General features: G+C 43.1%; 1 protein-coding gene across 4 annotated transcripts in view; it reads right to left on the bottom strand.

Moving 5' to 3' along the window:
• The window catches only part of LOC106583269 (nck-associated protein 5-like), a 131,386-nt gene extending 115,036 nt beyond the window's left edge, over positions 1–16,350 (bottom strand). For 3 of the 4 annotated variants that reach the window (XM_014167227.3, XM_082967571.1, XM_014167228.3), the window contains exon 1: positions 16,126–16,350. The gene's annotated coding sequence lies outside the window, so the exon portion shown is untranslated. The remainder of the gene's footprint in view (positions 1–16,125) is intronic. The other variant, XR_014382184.1, reaches the window with a different exon arrangement.
• Positions 16,351–21,204: the final 4,854 nt, after the last annotated feature.

Below are 21,204 nucleotides of genomic sequence, written 5' to 3'. Positions count from 1 at the left end.
GTTTGCGGTGGGTATGCTAGTTCTGAACATCACATGCTAATGTAAAAGGCTGGTTTTTGATATAATATGAACTTGATTGAACAAAACATGCATGTATTGTATAACATAATGTCCTAGGAGTGTCATCTGATGAAGATCATCAAAGGTTAGTGCTGCATTTAGCTGTGGTTTTTGTGACATATATGCTTGCTTTGAAAATGACTGATTATTTTTGGGTACTCTCCTGACATAATCTAATGTTTTGCTTTCGCTCTAAAGCCTTTTTGAAAATCAGACAGTGTGGTTAGATTAACGAGAGTCTTGTCTTTAAAATGGTGTAAAATAGTCATATATTTGAGATATTGAAGTTATAGCATTTATGAGGTATTTGTATTTCGCGCCACGCGATTCCACTGGTTGTTGACTAGGTGGGACGCAAACGTCCCACCTTGCCCAGGGAGGTTAAGCATGTCCCAGTGTAGGTCACCTAACAGTACAAACTCTGAAGATAGATGGGGGGGGAGATCAATTCACATATGGTGTCCAGGGTACAGCTGGGGGCCTATAACAAGCAGCAACGGTGAGAGACTTGTTTTTGGAAAGGTGGATTTTTAAAAGTAGAAGCTCGAATTGTTTGGGCACAGACCTGGATAGTACGGCAGAACTCTGCAGTAGATAGAACTGCCAAAGGGGGCGGAGTTCTATCTTGTCGGAAGATGTTCTAGTTAGGGATGGAATTTTCTGGATTTTTGGTGGCCTTCCTAAGCCATGACTCAGACACGGCTAGGATATCAGGGTTGGCGGAGGGTGCTAAAGCAGTGAATAAAATATAAACTCTGAAAATGTGAGGAAGGGTAGATTTAGACTCAACACCATGCTATTACAAGAGGAGATATTTAGCCAATGATCTTAGATCAACATAGGCTCAACAAAATACTTCCACAGTATGGGAAACCTCTAATGCATATATTAGAGGATAAATAATAGCACATGCGTCCAAAAAGAAGAGAGAAGGGGCTGAAGCAGTAAAAAGATTAGAAACCGAGATATGTGGTTTGGAAAGGGATTTGGCAAGACATTTCACAGATAGCACATTTCAAACTGACTGCAAATTGAACTTTTTGTTGCATGAAATGTATAACCAAAAAAAAGGCAGAATATGCACTGCTTAGACTTTGAACCAGTTATGAGGGAGGTGAGAAAACAGGCAGGCTACTAGCAAGACAACTAAAAATGTGTAACACTTCTAACATTCTTTCTGCCCCTGAACAAGGCAGTTAACCCACTGTTCCTAGGCCATCATTGAAAATAATAATTTGTTCTTAACTGACTAGCTTAGTTAAATAAAAGGTTAAAAATGTGAAAAAAAATAATTCCAGCAGTTAAGAAGGGCAATAAGATGGTGATCTCCTCCAAAGAGAAAGTGTGTTTCAATGTAATTAAGATTTATATACATCCTCCTGTTCAGCGAGCACAATAGATATGGATGCTTTTTTGTCTGGTATAGAATTACCTAGATTATCAGATAGCCAGGTAGAGGACCTGGCTTGTACTATAACAGAAGAGGTTAGAGGCGCCATTTTATCTATGAAAGCAGGGAAATCATGTGGTCTGGACAGCCTTCCTGTAGAATATAAAAAGTATATTGACATTCTCACATGGAATAGCCTTCATTTCGCAGAACAAGAATAGACTGACGAGTTTCAGAAGTTATAGTTATTTGTTTCTGTCCATTTTGAGCCTGTAATCGAACCCACAAATGCTGATGCTCCACATACTCAACTACTCTAAAGGACGGTTTTATTGCTTCTTTAACCTCTCTGGGATATATGTGTGACACTAACGTCCCACCTCGCCAACAGCCAGTGAAATTGCAGGGCGCCAAATTCAAACATTAATCTCATAATAAAAATTCCTCAAACATACAAGTAGTATACACCATTTTAAAGATAAACTTCTTGTTAATCCAGCCACAGTGTCTGATTTCAAAAAGGCTTTACAGCAAAAGCACACCATGCGATTATGCAAGGTCAGCGCCTAGCCACAGAAAACCATACAGCCATTTTCCAACCAAGGAGAGGTCACAAGTCAGAAATAGCGTTAAAATTAAATCACTTACCTTTGATGATATTCATCTGATGGCACTCCCAGGTCTCCATGTTAGACAAATGTTTGTTTTGTTCAATAAAGTTCATCTTTATGTCCAGATACCTCCTTTTTGTTCGCGCGTTTAGTCCAGTAATTGAAATGCACAAGGCGTGCTCACAAAGTCCAGACGAAAAGTAAAAAAAGTTCCATTATAGTTCGTAGAAACATGTCAAACGATGTATATAATCAATCTTTAGGATGTTTTTATCATAAATCTTCCAACCGGACAATTCCTTTGTCTTTAGAAAGGGAACAGAGCTCGCGCGATAAACAACTCAATGCTTTCAGCCAGACCCCTGGTTAAAACAGCTCTTATTCGCTCCCCTTTCACAGTAGAAGCCTGAAACAACATTCTAAAGACTGACATCTAGTGGAAGCCTTAGGAAGTGCAATCTGACCCCATAGACACAGTATATTGGATAGGCAATCACTTAAAAAAAAACTACAAACCTCAAATTCCCACATCCTGGTTGGATTTTTCTCAGGTTTTTGCCTGCCATATGAGTTCTGTTATACTCAGACATTATTTTAACAGTTTTGGAAACTATATAGTGTTTTCTATCCAAATCTGTGTATGCATATTCTAGCTTCTGTGCCTGAGTAGAATAAGTTTACTCTGGGCACCTTATTCATCCAAGCTACTCAATACTACCCCCCGTTCCCAAAGAAGTTAATCTGCACAAGTGTTCAGCTGTGCTAACATAATTGCAAAAGGGTTTTCTTGTGATCAATTAGCCTTTTAAAATGATAAACTTGGATTAGCTAACACAACATGCCATTGGAACACAGGAGTGATGGTTGCTGATAATGGGCCTCTGTACGCCTATGTAGATATTCCATTAAAACAAATCTGCCGTTTCCAGCTACAATAGTCATTTCCAAAATTAACTGTCTGCACTGTATTTCTGATTAATTTGATGTTATTTTAATGGACAATAAATGTGCTTTTCTTTCAAAAACATTTCTAAGTGACCCCAAACTTTTGAACGGTAGTGTATTTGTGGTTGTATTTGCAAAGTGTTCTCAACGTCTTCATTCCAAAGCCTCTCGGGTGACAGAACAGAGTTACCTAATGTAACAAATGAGGAATTTGCACTGATCACTGTTGGTATCATTACAGCAGCTAGAGTAATCCTTAGAATTTGGAAAGGTCGTGCCACTCCTACTCTGAAACAGTGGAAAGAATCAATGTTGGAGGTAGCATCTTATGAACAAACACTTGCTAGGATCACTGGTAGAATTCTAGAAGCGTTTTATTTGTCATGTTTCTAAGACTGGGAGGTGATTACTTATGCTTGTGAACCCATTTAGGTCTGTATTGTAACTTGTGACATACAGTCAAATAGTATGTGTGTGTTATGTTGATCTTCCCTGTGGCTCAGTTGGTAGAGCATGGTGTTTGCAACGCCAGCATGGTGTGTGCAACACCAGGGTTGTAGGTTCGAGTCCCACGGGGGGCCAGTACAATTTTTTTTTTTTTTTAAATGTATGAAATGAAATGTATGCATTCACTACTGTAAGTCGCTCTGGATAAGAGCGTCTGCTAAATGACAAAAATGTTTTTAAAAAAGTTAAATGTTGGAGGATATGTCTGTCTGTCTGTCTTAATGTCATGCTCAATGTTTTTTTTTGTTTATTTGTGAAAAACATTTTAAAGTGATTTAATAATTTAAACAATAATGGGATAACACTTCACTCCTATGTTTCCTGTCTGCCCAATCTCTTTTGATAAACAGTAGGTTACATTGAAAATTGTTTATATGTCTCTAATCAAGTAAGGTGTTTTTGCCTTAAAAAGAGGGTGTCAAATAACCTATATTATTAAAAGGCAATATATTCCACTAAGACATGGATTCTTTGCAATTCAATTCTCTGGAGGACTGAAACATTAGAACATAGCATTGTGGGAAAACGATGGAAGCAAATGGAAGAACAGAGGAGGAAAGAGAAAAAGAAATGGAGACCGAGCATTTGGCTGAAATCCTGCACTTGATTTAAGCGGACTACACCCTGTGGGAGTACCTTGTCTTAAAGACCCAAAACAAAGCCAAATACTGATACAGCATAAACTGACACAGACTACGTCACAGCAGACAGTAGAGCTCAAGCACAGATCAGACAGCTTTAATACACTAAATATTACATACAGTGCATTCGGAAAGTATTCAGACGCCTTGACTTTTTCCACATTTTGTTACGTTACAGCCTTATTCTGAAATGTATTAGTTTTTCCCTCAATCTACACACAATACCCCATAATGACAAATGTTTTGGATATGTATTCAGACCCTTTACTCAGTACTTTGTAGAAGCACCATTGGCAGCGATTACAGCCTTGAGTATGACAACTATTACAAGCGTATTTGGGGAGTTCCTCCCATTCTTCTCTGCAAATCCTTTCAAGCTCTGTCAGGTTGGATAGGGAGCGTCTCTCCAGAGATGCTCGATCGGGTTCAAGTCCGGGCCCTGGTTGTGCCACTCCACGACATTCAGAGACTTGTCATGAAGCCACTCCTGCGTTGTCTTGGCTGTGTGCTTAAGGTCATTGTCCTGTTGGAAGGTGAACCTTCACCCCAGTCTGAGGTCCTGAGCACAATGGAGCAGGTTTTCATCAAGGATCTCTGTACTTTGCTCCGTCCATCTTTACCTCAATCCTGACTAGTCTCCCAGTCCCTGCCGCTGAAAAACATCCCCACAGTAGGATGCTGCCACCACCATGCTTCACCGTAAGGATGGTGCCAGGTTTCCTCCAGACATGACACTTGGCATTCAGGCCAAAGAGTTCAATCTTGGTTTCATCAGACCAGAGCATATTTTTTTTAACCCTTTTTCTCCTCAATTTCGTGGTATCCAAATTGGTAGTTAGTCTTGTCTCATCACTGCAACTCCCGTATGGACTCGGGAGAGGCGAAGGTCGAGAGCTGTGCATCCTCCGAAACCCAATCAAGCCGCACTGTTTTTTCACACAATGCCCACTTAACCCGGAAGCCAGCCACACCAATGTATCGGAGGAAACACCGTGCACCTGGCGACCGTGTCAGCGTGCACTGCGCCTGGCACAGGAGTTGCTAGTGCGCGATGGGACAAGGACATCCCTGCCGGCCAAACCCTCCCCTAACCCGGACGACGCTGGGCGAATTGTACGCCACCCCATGGGTCTCCCTGTTGCGGCCGGCTGTGACAGAGCCAGGACTCGAACCCAGAATCTCTAGTGGCACAGCACAGTCCCTTAGACCACTGCGCCCCTCGAGAGGCCCAGACCAGAGCATCTTGTTTCTCATGGTCTGAGAGTCCTTTAGGTGCCTTTTGGCAAACTCCAAGTGGGCTGTCATGTGCCTTTTACTGAGGAGTGGCTTCCATCTGGCCACGAATACCATAAAGGCGTGATTGGTGGAGTGCTGCAGAGATGGTTGTCCTTCTGGAAGGTTCTCCCATCTCCACAGAGGAACACTGGAGCTCTGTCAGAGTGACCATCGGGTTTTTGGTCACCTTCCTGACCAAGGCCCTTCTCCCCCGATTGCTCAGTTTGGCTGGGTGGCCAGCTCTATGAAGAGTCGTGGTGGTTCAAAACTTCCTCCATTTAAGAATGGAGGCCACTGATCTTGGGGACCTTCAATGCTGCAGAAATGTATTGGTACCCTTCCCCAGATCTGTGCCTTGACACAATCATGTCTCGGAGCTCTACCGACAATTCCTTCAACCTCATGGCTTGGTTTTTGCTCTGACTTGCACTGTCAACTGTGGGACCTTATATAGACAGGTGTGCCTTTCCAAATCATGCCCAATCAATTGAATCCAAACAAGTTGTATAAACATCAAGGAAGATCAATGGAAACAGGATGCACCTGAGCTCAATGGAGTCTCACAGCAAAGGGTCTGAATACTTATATAAAATACAATTTCTGTAGATTGATGAGGATTTGTTTTTATTTAATCCATTTCAGAATAAGGCTGTAACGTATCGAAATGTGGAAAAAGGTAAGGGGCCTGAATACTTTCCGAATGCACTGTAAATCAGACACTAAAACCATCTTGACCCAAACGATCCGATTTCGGCCTAAATAAATCTCCCTAAAACAATCTTAAAACAGTGAAGGAAACTGACAAAGGACGATTTGGTTGGGCTGAAACTATTAGTAGAACGAAAGTTTTTACTTTTAAGGCACTCTAAGATGTGTCACATTGCACTGAGAGAACTGGCTTGTAAAATAAAGTGAAACCCCAATTAGTTTGGATCTGCACACTGACAAATTACACAGCACTAGGCCATGATGGGGGGGTGGAGCCACTCCATAGTGCTCACACCAGATGTTCCCCATTTATAGCAATGCAAGCCCCAGCCCTGACAACCACACTTACATCAAAGTGAGACAAAATCAAAGGAGCTCACATTAAAATAGCTTTCTCATTTTTTTCATTTCTTATTCCCTTTATCGTTTGAGAGGCAACCAGCGATTGGGTGATACTTAGCAACGCGGCAACCTGAGTTTTTCTGTGGGGGAGCTAATGATGCGTGGGGGTGGTGTCTGAGTATTAGCCTGCGCAACAGACTGGTCAGATACTCACTTTACCCTACATATCAAACACATTGCTTTCTAACAAGGTCATGTTGGCACTATAACTGTATGAGGATCTACTGGTGATATTCCATCTGAAAACAATGGTGTCCCAAATGGCACCCTATTCCCTATTTAGTGCATTAATTTTCATTAGGGCCCTGATTAAAAGTAGTGCACTATATAGGGAATAGGGTGCCCTTTGGGACTTAACCAAGCTGGCAGTCATAATAGAGGAACCAAGTCTGGCTCGAAAGCAGGTCAAGTTGAGCCATGTTACACGTATCTAAATGACTCCATCCAAGACAGATGGTAGTTTTGAGATCAACAGACTTCCCCGTCGCTTGGCCAGTACATGATTGGATCTCCTAGAAAGGTTCAGAGCAGGGTGTCCCTTAGGAAAACGTGGCGCCGGACATTTAACCGGCAACATTCATATACTGGACATTTGAGAAATTTAACGGACCCATATGCATTAGGTGCGTAACCGGTTTAGGGCGTCCACCCACAATACTCAGAATATGGTAATTCATATTAACAGAACATGCAAGTCGAGGATGTAACGATATGCGGTACTTGTTATCAAATTCTGATGTGCACTTTGAACATGTCAGAATAACTGTCCACATTTACTTTCTCAGTAAAATCACTAGCCTGTGCCAATCTACTTTAGTAGAAAAGTTTAGGCTGCTTATTCTATCGGTCAGCTTGTCGAGAAAGAAATATCCCATTCCAAACAGACTCTGGGACAGTTGTGGGACGCTAGATCCCAAATTCATATAACGAGTAGGCCTAGGCTACATTTTATTATTTTTTACTTTGAAAAGCAATGAGTCTGATGCAACAGATCAGAACAATTAGCTTAATGTTGATAAACTATTATGTGTTAACATTATAAGCGCAGCAATGCACACAGGGCAGTAGGCTACGTGCGAATCTTCGTTGCAATTAGCCGGAAAACACATCAAAAGGGCACTGCACATCTGAGTGGTTTCATGTGAGAGAGATGAAAATATCCATTAGAAAGAGATGAGCAAACAAGTAAATTGAAGCAAGGTAAGACATGTCTCATAATACAGTATGTATTAAAACAGTTTCAAACAATTAGGTGGGCTATATGGTTTCAGAATGCATGGCCTACTGCCTCCAGCTCATTGCAAAGGTGTGTGATGTGCTGATGCCACATTCAAAACAACTCAGAACTTGTAAATCTCCGACGTCCGACTTCAGAGTGTTCAATACAAGTGGGAAATGGGGAAAAAACAAGCGCCGACTGGGATTTTTTGCGGTCATCCAACCCGGGAACTCAGGCCTCTTTCTAGAGCGCCGACTTTCCGACCTGAAGATCATTGACATGATTTGACCTTGTATTTTTCCAGAGTTTCCAGTGGTCTTGAATGCACCAGAAGATGCTGCAACATGAGCTCTTGTGCTGTCTGACAGATTTTCCACTCAAAGGCGCTGTATCTGTATGCGTGATAAATACATACTATACACACACTTGCCAATTGAATTACATTTTGCAAATTAACCTATAGACCAATAAGCATGACCAGTTAAATGTACACACAAAAGTATGTGGACACCCCTTCATATTAGTGGATTCAGCCATTTGTCACACCTGTTGCTGATATGTGTATAAAATTGAGCACACAGCCATGCAATCTCCATAGAAGAACATTGGCAGAGAACGGCCTTACTGAAGAGCTCAGTGACTTTCAACGTGGCACCGTCATAAGATTTCCAACAAGTCAGTTCATGAAATTTCTGCCCTGCTAGAGCTGCCCCAGTCAACTGCAAGTGTTATTGTGAAGTGGAAACGTCTGGGAGCAACAACGGCTCAGCTGCGAAGTGGTATACCACACAAGCTCATAGAACAGGCCCACTGAAGTGCGTAAAAATTATCTGTCCTCAGTTGCAACACTCACTACCGAGTTCCAAACTGCCTCTAGAAGCAACGTCAGCACAATAACTGTTCACTAGGAGTTTTATGAAAGTGTTGGCTGTAGTGGTGTAAAGCTCGCTGCCATTAGACTGGAGCAGTGGAAACGCGTTCTCTGGAGTGATGAATCACGCTTCACCATCTGGCAGTCCGACGGACGAATCTGGGTTTGGCAGATGCCAGGAAAACGCTACCTGCCCCAATGCATAGTGCCAACTGAAAAAGTTTGGTGGAGGAGGAATAATGGTCTGGGGCTGTTTCATGGTTCAGGCACCTTAGTTCCAGTGAAGGGAAATCTTAATGCTATAGCATACAATAACATTCTAGTCAATTCTGTGCTTCCAACTTTGTGGCAACAGTTTGGGGAAGACCCTTTCCTGTTTCACCATGACAATGCCCCTGTGCACAAAGAGAGGTCCATACAAAAATGGTTTGTTGAGATCTGTGTGGAAGAACTTGACTGGCCTGCACAGAGCCCTGACCTCAACCCCGTCAAACACCTTTGGGATGAATTGGAACGCAGACTGCAAGCCAGGCCTAATCACCCAACATCAGTGCTTGACCTCACGAATGCGTGTTGCTATATGGAAGTAAGTCCCCACAGCAATGTTCCAACATCTAGTGGAAAACCTTCCCAGAAGAGTGGAGGCCTGTTATAGCAGCAAAGGACGGACCAACTCCATATTAATGGTCATGATTTTGGAATGAGATGTTCGGCGAGCAGGTGTCCACATAATTTTGGTCATGTAGTGTATATCCATCGACTGGTATTCCCATCAATTAATAGGCTAAAAGGCATTATTTCGCAATGGGATTTTTTCTTCTCCTGGACAATTGGCTGGCGCCAATTTTATTTATCGGCTTATCTATTTTAATCTGACAAAAGCCGGCTATTACCAGCTAACGGAAACCCTGGTTGACTTACTGTAACTACATGACTATAAGGATTACTTTTGGCTTTAGAGATGGACTTCTGTAATTCCTCTCTACGCCCTCTCGTTGGCCTAATGAAACCAAGACGTAAATCACTCTTAGCGAATCTAAAAGTGTCTATGAAATGTAGCTGCACGCCAACTCAGAAAAAAAGTTTAACTTAGTTAATCAGCGGCGCAAATATCAAAGTAAATACATTCATGAACTTCTTATATCAATATATAGGTATAAAGCATGCAAGCACAAGATCACCATTTGAGTTACTCCACTTTTGATCAAATAGAGAAATGAATACACCAATCTAATTATGGTTATTGACCGATGATATGCAAGGTGGAAATGGTCTTCAGGTCTTCTACAAGCTGGAATGTTGAATAAAATTACATTTGTACTTACTGTACCAAGTACAACAATATCAACAGGAAAATATTTTTAATCCAACTTGTCAAGGAGCTGGTAGTGCGTTCAGATTTCTATCACATACAGCATGCACACACAATGTAAATGCATGTATACTTGCCAAGCTCGCGCACATACGTGGTTGTGCACATGCTTCATGTGAATCTGAAATATCAAATTTACACAAGTACTCAGACCCTTTACTCAGTACTTTGTTGAAGCACCTTTGGCAGCAATTGCCTCCTGAAGTCTTCTTGGTATGACGCTACAAGCTTGGCACATCTGTATTTGGGGAGTTTCTCCCATTCTTCTCTGCAGATCCCCTCAAGCGCTGTCAGGTTGGATGGGAAGCATCACTGCACAGCTATTTTCAGGTCTCTCCAGAGATGTTCGATTGGGTTCAAGTCTGGGCTCTGGCTGGGCCACTCAAGGACAGAGACTAGTCCCGAAGCCACTCCTGCGTTGTCTTGGCTGTGTGCTTAGGGTCGTTGTCATGTTGGAAGGTTAACCTTCGCCCAAGTCTGAGGTCCTTAGCAGGTTTTCATCAAGGATCTCTGTACTTTGCTCCGGTCATCTTTCCCTCGATCCTGACTAGTCTCCCAATCCCTGCCGCTGAAAAACATCCCCACAGCATGATGCTGCCACCACCATACAATTGAGTATGGTGCCAGATTTCCTCCAGACGTGACGCTAGGCATTCAGGCCAAAGAGTTCAATCTTGGTTTCATCAGACCAGAGCATCTTGTTTCTCATGGTCTGAGAGTCCTTTAGGTGCCTTTTGGCAAATTCCAAGTGGGCTGTCATGTGCCTTTTACTGAAGAGTGGCTTCCATCTGGCCACTCTACCATAAAGGTCTGATTGGTGGAGTGCTGCAGAGATGGTTTTCCTTATGGAAGGTTCTCCCATCTCCACAGAGGAGCTCTGCAGACTGACCATCAGGTTCTTGGTCACCTTAATGACCAAGGCCCTTCTCTCCCGATTGCTCAGTTTGGCAGCCAGCTCTAGGAAGAGTCTTGGTGGTTCCAAACTTCTTCCATTTAAGAATGATGTAGGCCACTGTGTTCTTGGGGACCTATGCTGCAGAAATTGTTTGGTATCCTTCCCCAGATCTGTGCCTCGACACAATCCTGTCTCAGAGCTCTACGGACAATTTCTTCGACCTCGAGGCTTGGTTTTTTGCTGTGACATGCACTGTCAACTGTGCGACCATATATAGACAGGTGTGTGCCTTGGTGGACTAAAATCAAGCTGGAGAAACATCAATGGAAACAGGATGCACCTGAACTCAATTGAGTCTCATAGCAAAGGGTCTGAATACTTATGTAAAATGTGTGACAGTTTTTTTTATTTTAATACATTTGAAAAACTTTCTACAAATTCTGTTGTCACTTTCTCATTACACAGAATACCCCATAGATTGAGATTTATTTATTTATTATTTTAGAATAAAGCTGTAGCGAAAAAGTGAAGGGGTATGAATACTTTCCAAATGCATTGTATATACAGGGGGTACCAGTACCGAGTCAATGTGCAGGGGTACAGGTTACACAAGGTAATTGATACATGTAGGTAGGGGTAAAGTGACTATGCATAGTCAATACAAATAGTCCAGGTGACCATTTGTTAATTGTTCAGCAGTCTTATGGCTTGGGGTTAGAAACTGTTAAGGAGCCTTTGGACTTGGTGCGCCGGTAGCGCTTGCTATGCGGTAGCAGAGAGAACAGTCTATGACTTGGGTGACTGGAGTCTTACCATTTTTGGGGCTTTCCTCCGACACCACCTAGTATAGAGGTCCTGGATGGCAGGAAGCTTGGCCCCAGTGATGTACTGGGCCGCACGCACTACCCTCTTTTTGACGATCTGGGGACCCATGACAAATCTTTTCAGTCTCCTGAGGGGGAATAGGCGTTGTCGTGCCCTCTTCACGACTGCCTTGGTGTGTTTGTACCATGATAGTTCGTTGGTGACGTGGACACCAAAGAACTTGAAGCTCTTGACCCACTCCACTACAGCCCTGTCGATGTGAATGGGATGGGGGGGGTATTTGGCCCTCCTTTTCCTGTAGTCTATGATCAGCTCCTCTGTCTTGCTCACATTGAGGGACAGGTTGCTGTCCTGGCACCACACTGCCAGGTCTCTGACCTCCCTATAGGCGGTCTCATCATTGTCAGTGATCAGACCTACCACCATTGTGTCGTCAGCAAACTTAATGATGTTGTTGGAGTCGTGCTTGGCCATGCAGTCGTGGGTTAACAGGAAGTACAGGAGGGGACTAAGCACGCACCCCGAGGGGCAGATGTGTTGTTGCCTACCCTTACCACCTGGAGGGTGGCCTGTCAGGAAGTCCAGGATCCAGTTGCAGAGGAGGTGTTTAGTCCCAGGGTCCTTAGCTTAGTAGGCACAATGGTGTTGAACGCTGAGCTGTAGTCAATTAACAGCATTCTGTTGGGGATGGAATGCGAATTGGAGTGGGTCTAGGGTTTCAGGGATAATGGTGTTGATGTGAACCATGACCAGCGTTTCAAAGCACTTCGTGAGTGCTACGGGGCGGTAGTCATTTAGGAAGGTTACCTTTGTGTTCTTGGGCACAGGGACTATGGGTGTCTGCTTGAAACATGTATGTATTACAGACTGTCAGGGAGATTTTGAAAATGTCAGTGAAGACACTTGCCAGTTGGTCCACGCATGCTTTGAGTACACGTCCTGGTAATCCGTCTGGCCCCACGGCCTTGTGAATGTTGACCTGTTTAAAAAGGTCTTGCTCACGTCGGCTACAGAGAGCGTGATCACAGAGTCGTCTGGAACAGCTAGTGCTCTCATGCATGCTTCAGTGTTGCTCGAAGCGTGCATAAAAAGGCATTTAGCCCATCTGGTAGGCTCGCGTCTCTGGGCACGTGGCTGGGTCTCACTTTGTAGTCTAATAGCTTGCAAGCCCTGCCACATCCGATGAGCATCAGAACCAGTGTAGTAGGATTTAATCTTAGTCTTGTATTGACACTGCCTGTTTGATGGTTTGTCAGAGGGCATAGCAAGATTTCTTATGAGTATCCGGATTAGAGACCTGCTTCTTGAAAGAGGCAGCACTAGCCTTTAGCTCGGTGCGGATGTTGCCTGTAATCCATGGCTTCTGGTTAGGATATGTACGTACGGTCACTCTGGGGACCACGTTGTCGATGTACTTAGAGGTCGACCGATTAATCGGAATGGCCGATTAATTAGGGCCGATTTCAAGTTGTCATAACAATTGGAAATCGGTATTTTTGGACGCCGATTTGGTCGATTTTTTTTTAAACTAGGCTAGTCAGTTAAGAACACATTCTTATTTTCAATGACAGCCTAGGAACGGTGGGTTAACTGCCTTGTTCAGGGGCAGAACGACAGATTTTTACCTTGTCAGCTCGGGGATTCAATCTTGCAACCTTACGATTAACTAGTCCAACGCTCTAACCACCTGCTTTACATAGCACTCCACGAGGAGCCTGCCTGTTACGCGAATGCAGTAAGAAGCCAAGGTAAGTTGCTAGCTAGCATTAAACTTATCTTATAAAAAACAATCATAATCACTAGTTAACTACACATGGTTGATGATATTACTAGTTTATCTAGCCTGTCCTGCATTGCATATAATCGCTTAGGTACACATTGCTCCAACGTGTACCTAACCATAAACATCAATGCCTTTCTTAAAATCAATAAACAAGTATATATTTTTAAACCTGCATATTTAGTTAATATTGCCTGCTAACATGAATTTCTTTTAACTAGGGAAAATGTGTCACTTCTCTTGCAACAGAGTCAGGGTATATGCAGCAGTTTGGGCCGCCTGGCTCGTTGCTAACTAATTTGCCAGAATTTTACGTAATTATGACATAACATTGAAGGTTGTGCAATGTAACAGGAATATTTAGACTTAGGGATGCCACCCATTAGATAAAATACGGAACGGTTCCGTTTCAAACGGCACTCGCTCTGAGACTTGGAGTAGTTGTTCCCCTTGCTCTACATGGGTAACGATGCGTCGAGGGTGGCTGTTGTCGATGTGTTCCTGGTTCGAGCCCAGGTAGGGGCGAGGAGAGGGACGGAAGCTATACTGTTACACTGGCAATACTAAAGTGCCTATAAGAACATCCAATAGTCAAAGGTACATGAAATACAAATCGTATAGAGAGAAATAGTCCTATAATTCCTATAATAACTACAACCTAAAACTTCTTACCTGGGAATATTGAAGACTCATGTTAAAAGGAACCACCAGCTTTCATATGTTCTCATGTTCTGAGCAAGGAACTTAAACGATCGCTTTTTTTACATGGCACATACTGCACTTTTACTTTCTTCGCCAACACTTTGTTTTTGCATTATTTAAACCAAATTGAACATGTTTCATAATTTTTTTGAGGCTAAATTTATTTTATTGATGTATTATATTAAGTTAAAATAAGTGTTCATTCAGTATTGTTGTAATTGTCATTATTACAAATATAAAATATTACAAAAATCTGCCGATTAATCGCTTTCTGCTTTTTTTGGTCCTCCAATAATCGTTATCGGCGTTGAAAAATCATAAGTCGGTCGACCTCTACCATAGAAGGTGAGCATTTGCCCACTGAAGTCGGTTATGACGCCAAACTGCAGTCAGGTCAAGACCCTGGTGAGGACGATAAGCACGCAGATGAGCTTCCCTGTGACGGTTTGACAGTTTGTGCAGAAATTCTTCAGGTTGTCCAAACTCAGTTTCATCAGCTGTCCGGGTGGCTGGTCTCAGACGATCCCGCAGGTGAAGAAGCCAGATGTGGAGGTCCTGAGCAGGCGTGGTTACACCTGATCTGCGGTTGTGAGGCCGGTTGGACGTACTGCCAAATTCTCTAAAATGACGTTGGGAGGCGGCTTATGGTAGAGAAATGAATACCAAATTCTCTGTCAACAGCTCTGGTGGACATTCCTGCAGTCAGGATGTCAATTGCATGCTCCTTAACTTGTCATCTGTGGCATTATGTGACAAAACCAAACATTTTAGTGTACTTTTGTCCCCAGCACAAGGTGCACCTGTGTAATGATCATGACTTTTAATCGGCTTCTTGATATGCGACACCTGTCAGGTGGATGGATTATCTTGGCAAAGGAGAAATGCTCACTAACAGGGATGTAAACAAATTTGTGCACAAAATTTGAGAGAAATAAGCTTTGAACATATGGAACATTTGTAGGATATTTTATTTCAGCTTATGAAACATGGGACCAACACTTTACATGTTGCATTGATATTTTTGTTCAGTGTAAGAATGTAGCTGTGTAAGTAAAGGCAGATACACTTATAACATGTGGCATGCCTTAGAGTACTAACTATAGAGAGAATCAAGGCTGGTAGTTTGAGCAGATGTTGTGCCCTATATTTATTATACCTTATTTAACTAGGCAAGTCAGTTAAGAACAAATTCTCATTTACGATGACAGCCTAGGAACAGTGGGTTAACTGCCTTGTTCAGGGGAAGAACGACAGATTTTTACCTTGTCAGCTCCGGATTCGATTTCTAGCAACCTTTCGGTTACTGGACCAACGCTCTAACCACTAGGCTACCTGCCACCCATGTAGTCCTTCATGTTATGTAGCCTCAGAAAATGATCAAGTTTGTATCATGTTCCAAAATGAGAAAACAAAAATAAAACAAAAAACAGCAAACGACTTATTACTAATGACAACCAGTATCCTATCAAAACTGACATGGCACTTACATGCACTTAGGCTATAGCAAATGCTACATGTTTAGGTATTTAATAGGCCTTTTGTTACTGAAACAAATCTTAGGTGATGTCCAATGCATAGAAGATTTTAATGTGGGATAATATCGTGATGACGGTCTGGGCGCGATAATTCGTGTTCGCTGACTAACCGGTTTCATGCTCACGTTTAAATTAATGCAGCGACATGAACGTCACATATTAACAGTTAACGGTTCATTGTGTTTACATATAGCCACCACGTACGACAGTCACCGCCAAGTACATGGGAGTATCGGTAGCCTACTACAAACCTGTTTGCACACCATTGTTTGCGACGTTCTTCATTACATTAAAATACCCAGTCTAAGGTTTGTCCCACGACCCTACTCGCAAGTATTTTTCTAAACAGCACATCGGTACACGGTGGTGAAAATAACATTCACTTACCTAGAAAAATGGTGCATAGGGAGAGACACGGACAGTAATGCAGCACCAACGTTAAATAGGGCACGTCTTAAAATGCATACTTAAGTCAAGAGAGAATGCGTATTGCTTAAAAAACAAGCTGCATTCATTATTTTCCTCGGACGGAGCAAGCTTGAAAAAAGTCACTCTCCGAGATCTTTCCGCATTTGGAAGCGGTCGTCAGGAAATGTGATGTCATGGCTTTATATTGCTCTCGCCTCGGAGTCCCCACGCTCTCATTGGGGCAGCCAATGTCCGTGTGGTCCTTATCTTATTTGGAAAACTAACCAAAACTAACCATCTTAGTCCATTAAAAAATAATAATAATAATTACAGTACCTCCCGTGGCATATTATGTTGTTATACTAAATTCATGACTACTATCCTATACCATATATACACTCTATTACAGCCTACTATAAAGCATACTAGCCTATACTATTTTTTCCCCTTTGAGATGATATCCAAGTGGGGTAAATGCTAAGAAAGTCCTGTGCTCCAGTCATTGTGATTTATTTCCCACCGTGTAATTATCTGTTTTACCAGGTAATTTCCCGTGTCTAACCTCCAGACATACACTACCGTTCAAAAGTTTTGGGTCACTTCGAAATGTTCTCATTTTTGAAAGAAAATCAAAAAAAAATGTCCATTAAAATAACAGGCCAGTTTTATTGCTTCTTTAATCAGGACAACAGTTTTCAGCTGTGCTAATATAAACGCAAAAGGGTTTTCTAATGATCAATTAGTCTTTTAAAATGATAAACTTGGATTAGCTAACGCAACATGCCATTGGAACTCAGGAGTGATGGTTGCTGATAATAGGCCTATGTACGCCTATGTAGATATTCTATAAAAAAATCTGCCGTTTCCAACTTCAATACTCATTTACAACATTAACAATGTCTACACTGTATTTGTGTATTTCAATTTTATGTTATTTTAATAGACAGAAAATTTGCTTTTCTTTCAAAAACAAGGACATTTCTGAGTGACCCCAAAGCTTTGAACGGTAGTGTACTTTTGACAAATAGAAGTCTGTGGTTTGATCATTTGACCCTGTGCACATATAGAACTAAAATGGCGCTGGAGAGGAAGGCAGACGTTTTACGTGTCCCCAACCGATTGTGTTTAAAAAAAAATGTATTTGCGTTGTTTGTAGCTTATTTTTGTACTGTTTTGTACATAATGTTGCTGCTTCCATCTCTTATAACCGGAAATAACTTCTGGACATCAGGACTGCAGTTACTCACCACGGACTGGCAGAATCCTTTTTTTCCTTTTACGAGTCTGATGAGCCTGACGCGAAGGATATACTGCTTTCTCGGGAACAGGCCCAGATCCCCATGATTTGCGTGAAGGCTGCCTTCATAAAGGGGCCGAAGGGCGGGCTGCCTTCTGAGAATTCATAGGCAATCGAATAAACCCCCACTTCCTTTCATTCTGCTACCAAACGTGCAATCTTTGGAGAATAAAATCGATGACCTACGCAGAAGATTAAACTACCAACGGGACATTAAAAACGGTAATATCTTATGCATCACAGAGTTGTGGCTGAACGATGACACTATCAACATACAGCTGGCTGGTTATACGCTGTACCGGCAGGATAGAACACCAGCGTCTGGTAAGACAAGGGGTGGCGGACTATGTCTTTTTGTAAATAACAGCTGGTGCACGATATCTAAGGAAGTCTCAAGCTATTGCTCGCCTGAGGTAGAGTATCTCATGACAAGCTGTAGACCACACTACCTACCTAGATAGTATTCATCTGTATTTTTCGTAGCTCTTTACATACCACCACAGTCAGAGCCTGGCACTAAGACAGCATTGAATGAGCTGTATTCCGCCATAAGCAAACAAGAAAATGCTCACCCAGAGGCGACGCTCCTAGTAGCCAGGGACTTTAATGCAGGGAAACTTAAATCCATTTTACAAATTTAAATATGCAAACAGAGAAAAAAATTCTGGACCACATCTACTCCACACACAGAGACGCATACAAAGCTCTCCCTCGCCCTCTATTTGGCAAATATGACCATAATTCTATCCTCCTGATTCCTGCTTACAAGCAAAAATTAAAGCAGGAAGCACCAGTGACTAGATCAATAAAAAAGTGGTCAGATGAAGCAGATGCTAAACTACAGGACTGTTTTGCTAGCACAGACTGGAATATGTTCCGGGATTCCTCTGATGGCATTGAGGAGTACACCACATCAGTCATTGGCTTCATCAATAAGTGCATCGATGACGTCGTCCCCACAGTGACCGTACGTACAAACCCCAACCAGAAGCCATAGATTACAGGCAGCATCCGCACTGAGCTAGACCTAGAGCTTTCAAGGAGCAGGACTCGAACCCGGAAGCTTATAAGAAATGCCGCTATGCCCTCTGACGAACCATCAAACTGGAACAGCATCAATACAGGACAAAGATCAAATCGTACTACACTGGCTCTGACGCTCATTGGATGTGGCAGGGCCTGCAAACCATTACAGACTACAAAGGGAAGCACAGCCGCGAGCTGCCCAGTGACACAAGCCTACCAGACGAGCTAAACTACTTCTATGCTCGCTTCGAGGCAAATAAAACTGAAACATGCATGGGAGCACCAGCTGTTCCGGGAGACTGTGTGATCACGCTCTCCGCAGCCGATGTGAGTAAGACCTTAAAACAGGTCAACATTCACAAAGCCGCAGGGCCAGACGGATTACCAGGACGTGTACTGCGAGCATGCGCTGACCAACTGGCAAGTGTCTTCACTGACATTTTCAACCTCTCCCTGTCTGAGTCTGCAATACCAACATGTTTTAAGCAGACCACCATAGTGCCTGTGCCTAAGAACACTAAGGTAACCTACCTAAATGACTACCGACCCGTAGCACTCACGTCTGTAGCCATGAACTGCTTTGAAAGACTGGTCATGGCTCACATCAACACCATTATCCCAGAAACCCTAGACCCACTCCAATTTGCATACCGCCCCAACAGATCCACAGATGATGCAATCTCTATTGCACTCCACACAGCCCTTTCCCACCTGGACAAAAGGAACACCTATGTGAGAATACTGTTCATTGACTACAGCTCAGCATTCAACACCATAGTGCCCTCAAAGCTCATCAATAAGCTAAGGACCCTGGGACTAAACACCTCCCTCTGCAACTGGATCCTGGACTTCCTGACGGGCTGTGTAAGGATAGGTAACAACACATCTGCTACGCTGATCCTCAACACAGGGGCCCTCAGAGGTGCGTGCTCAGTTCTCTCCTGTACTCCCTGTTCACTCATGACTGCACGACTCCAACACCATCATTACATTTGCCGATGACACAACAGTGGTAGGCCTGATCACCGACAACGACGAGACAGCCTATAGGGAGGAGGTCAGAGACCTGGCCGTGTGGTGCCAGGACAACAACCTCTCCCTCAACGTCATCAAGACAAAGGAGATGATTGTGGACTACAGGAAAATGAGGACCGAGCACACCCCCATTCTCATCAACAGGGCTGCAGGTTGAGAGCTTCAAGTTCCTTGGTGTCCACATCACCAACAAACTAACATGGTCCAAGCACACCAAGACAGTCGTGAAGAGGGCACAACAAAACCTATTCCCTCTCAGGAGACTGAAAAGATTTGGCATGGGTCCTCAGATCCTCAAAAGGTTCTAAAGCTGCACCATCGAGAGCATCCTGACTGGTCGCATCACTGCCTGGTATGGCAAGTGCTTGGCCTCTGACTGCAAGGCACTACAGAGTGTAGTGTGAACGGCCCAGTACATCCCTGGGGCCAAGCTTCCTGCCATCCAGGACCTCTATATCAGGCGGTGTCAGAGGAAGGCCCTAAAAATAGTCAAAGACTCCAGCCACCCTAGTCATAGACTGTTCTCTCTGCTACCGCACGGCAAGTGGTATCGAAGCGCCAAGTCTAGGTCCAAGAGGCTTCGAAACAGCTTCTACCCCCAAGCCATAAGACTCCTGAACATCTAATCAAATGGCTACCCAGACTATTTGCATTGCCCCCCCTTCTTTTACACCGCTGCTACTCTCTGTTGTTATCATCTATGCATAGTCACTTTAATAACTATACCTACATGTACATACTACCTCAACTAACTGGTGTCCCTGCACATTGACTCTGTACTGGTAACCCCCCCCCCCCCCCCCCCCCCCCTATATATAGTCTCGCTATTGTTATTTTACTGCTGCTCTAAATTACTTGTTACTTTTATTTCTTATTCTTATCCGTATTTTTTTAAACCTCATTGTTGGTTAGGGGCTCGTAAGTAAGCATTTCACTGTAAGGTCTACACCTGTTGTTTTCGGCGCATGTGACAAATAAAATTTGATTTGATGTAGATGCACAATTGTATATCATGTACATTATGAACCTACTCAAGCCTCAAGGGAGTTTGCTACATCCCTTGACTGCTTTGAGAGAGTTAGAAATGGAGGAGATATAAGAGGTAGGATAAGGTTTTTATTATGGCTAGTCCAGTGGAGGCTGCTGAGGGGAGGACGGCTCATAATAATGTCTGGAATGGAGACAATGGAATGGTACCAAACACATCAAACACGTGGTTTCCATGTGGTTGATATCACTCCATTGACTCCATTCCAGCCATTATTATAAGCCGTTCTCCCCTCAGCAGCCTCCACTGGGCTAGTTAGTCCCTAATGGCATTTTCCCCATATAATAACAGGACACACTTATTCCCATCCTGCAGCCTTTCATCTCCAGAATAACCACTAATAAACACTACCCAGCATATGTGTCTAATAAACCTCAAGGGAATAAAAACAAGGGAAGTACATCAACTTCCCAGATACAGCTTACTTTCACAACAACTGTTAACAACAAGTTCTGTATTTTATTTATTTATTTTACCAGGTAAGTTGACTGAGAACACGTTCTCATTTACAGCAACGACCTGGGGAATAGTTACAGGGGAGAGGAGGGGGATGAAAAAGCCAATCATAAGCTGGGGATGATTAGGTGACCATGATGGTATGAGGGACTGCTTGGGAATTTAGCCAGGACCCTAGGATTAACACACCTACTCT

Source organism: Salmo salar, chromosome 22, assembly GCF_965601325.2.
Source record: "Salmo salar chromosome 22, fSalSal1, whole genome shotgun sequence".
Classification (NCBI taxonomy): Eukaryota; Metazoa; Chordata; class Actinopteri; order Salmoniformes; family Salmonidae; genus Salmo; species Salmo salar.
This window is presented reverse-complemented; position numbering and strand designations above follow the sequence as displayed.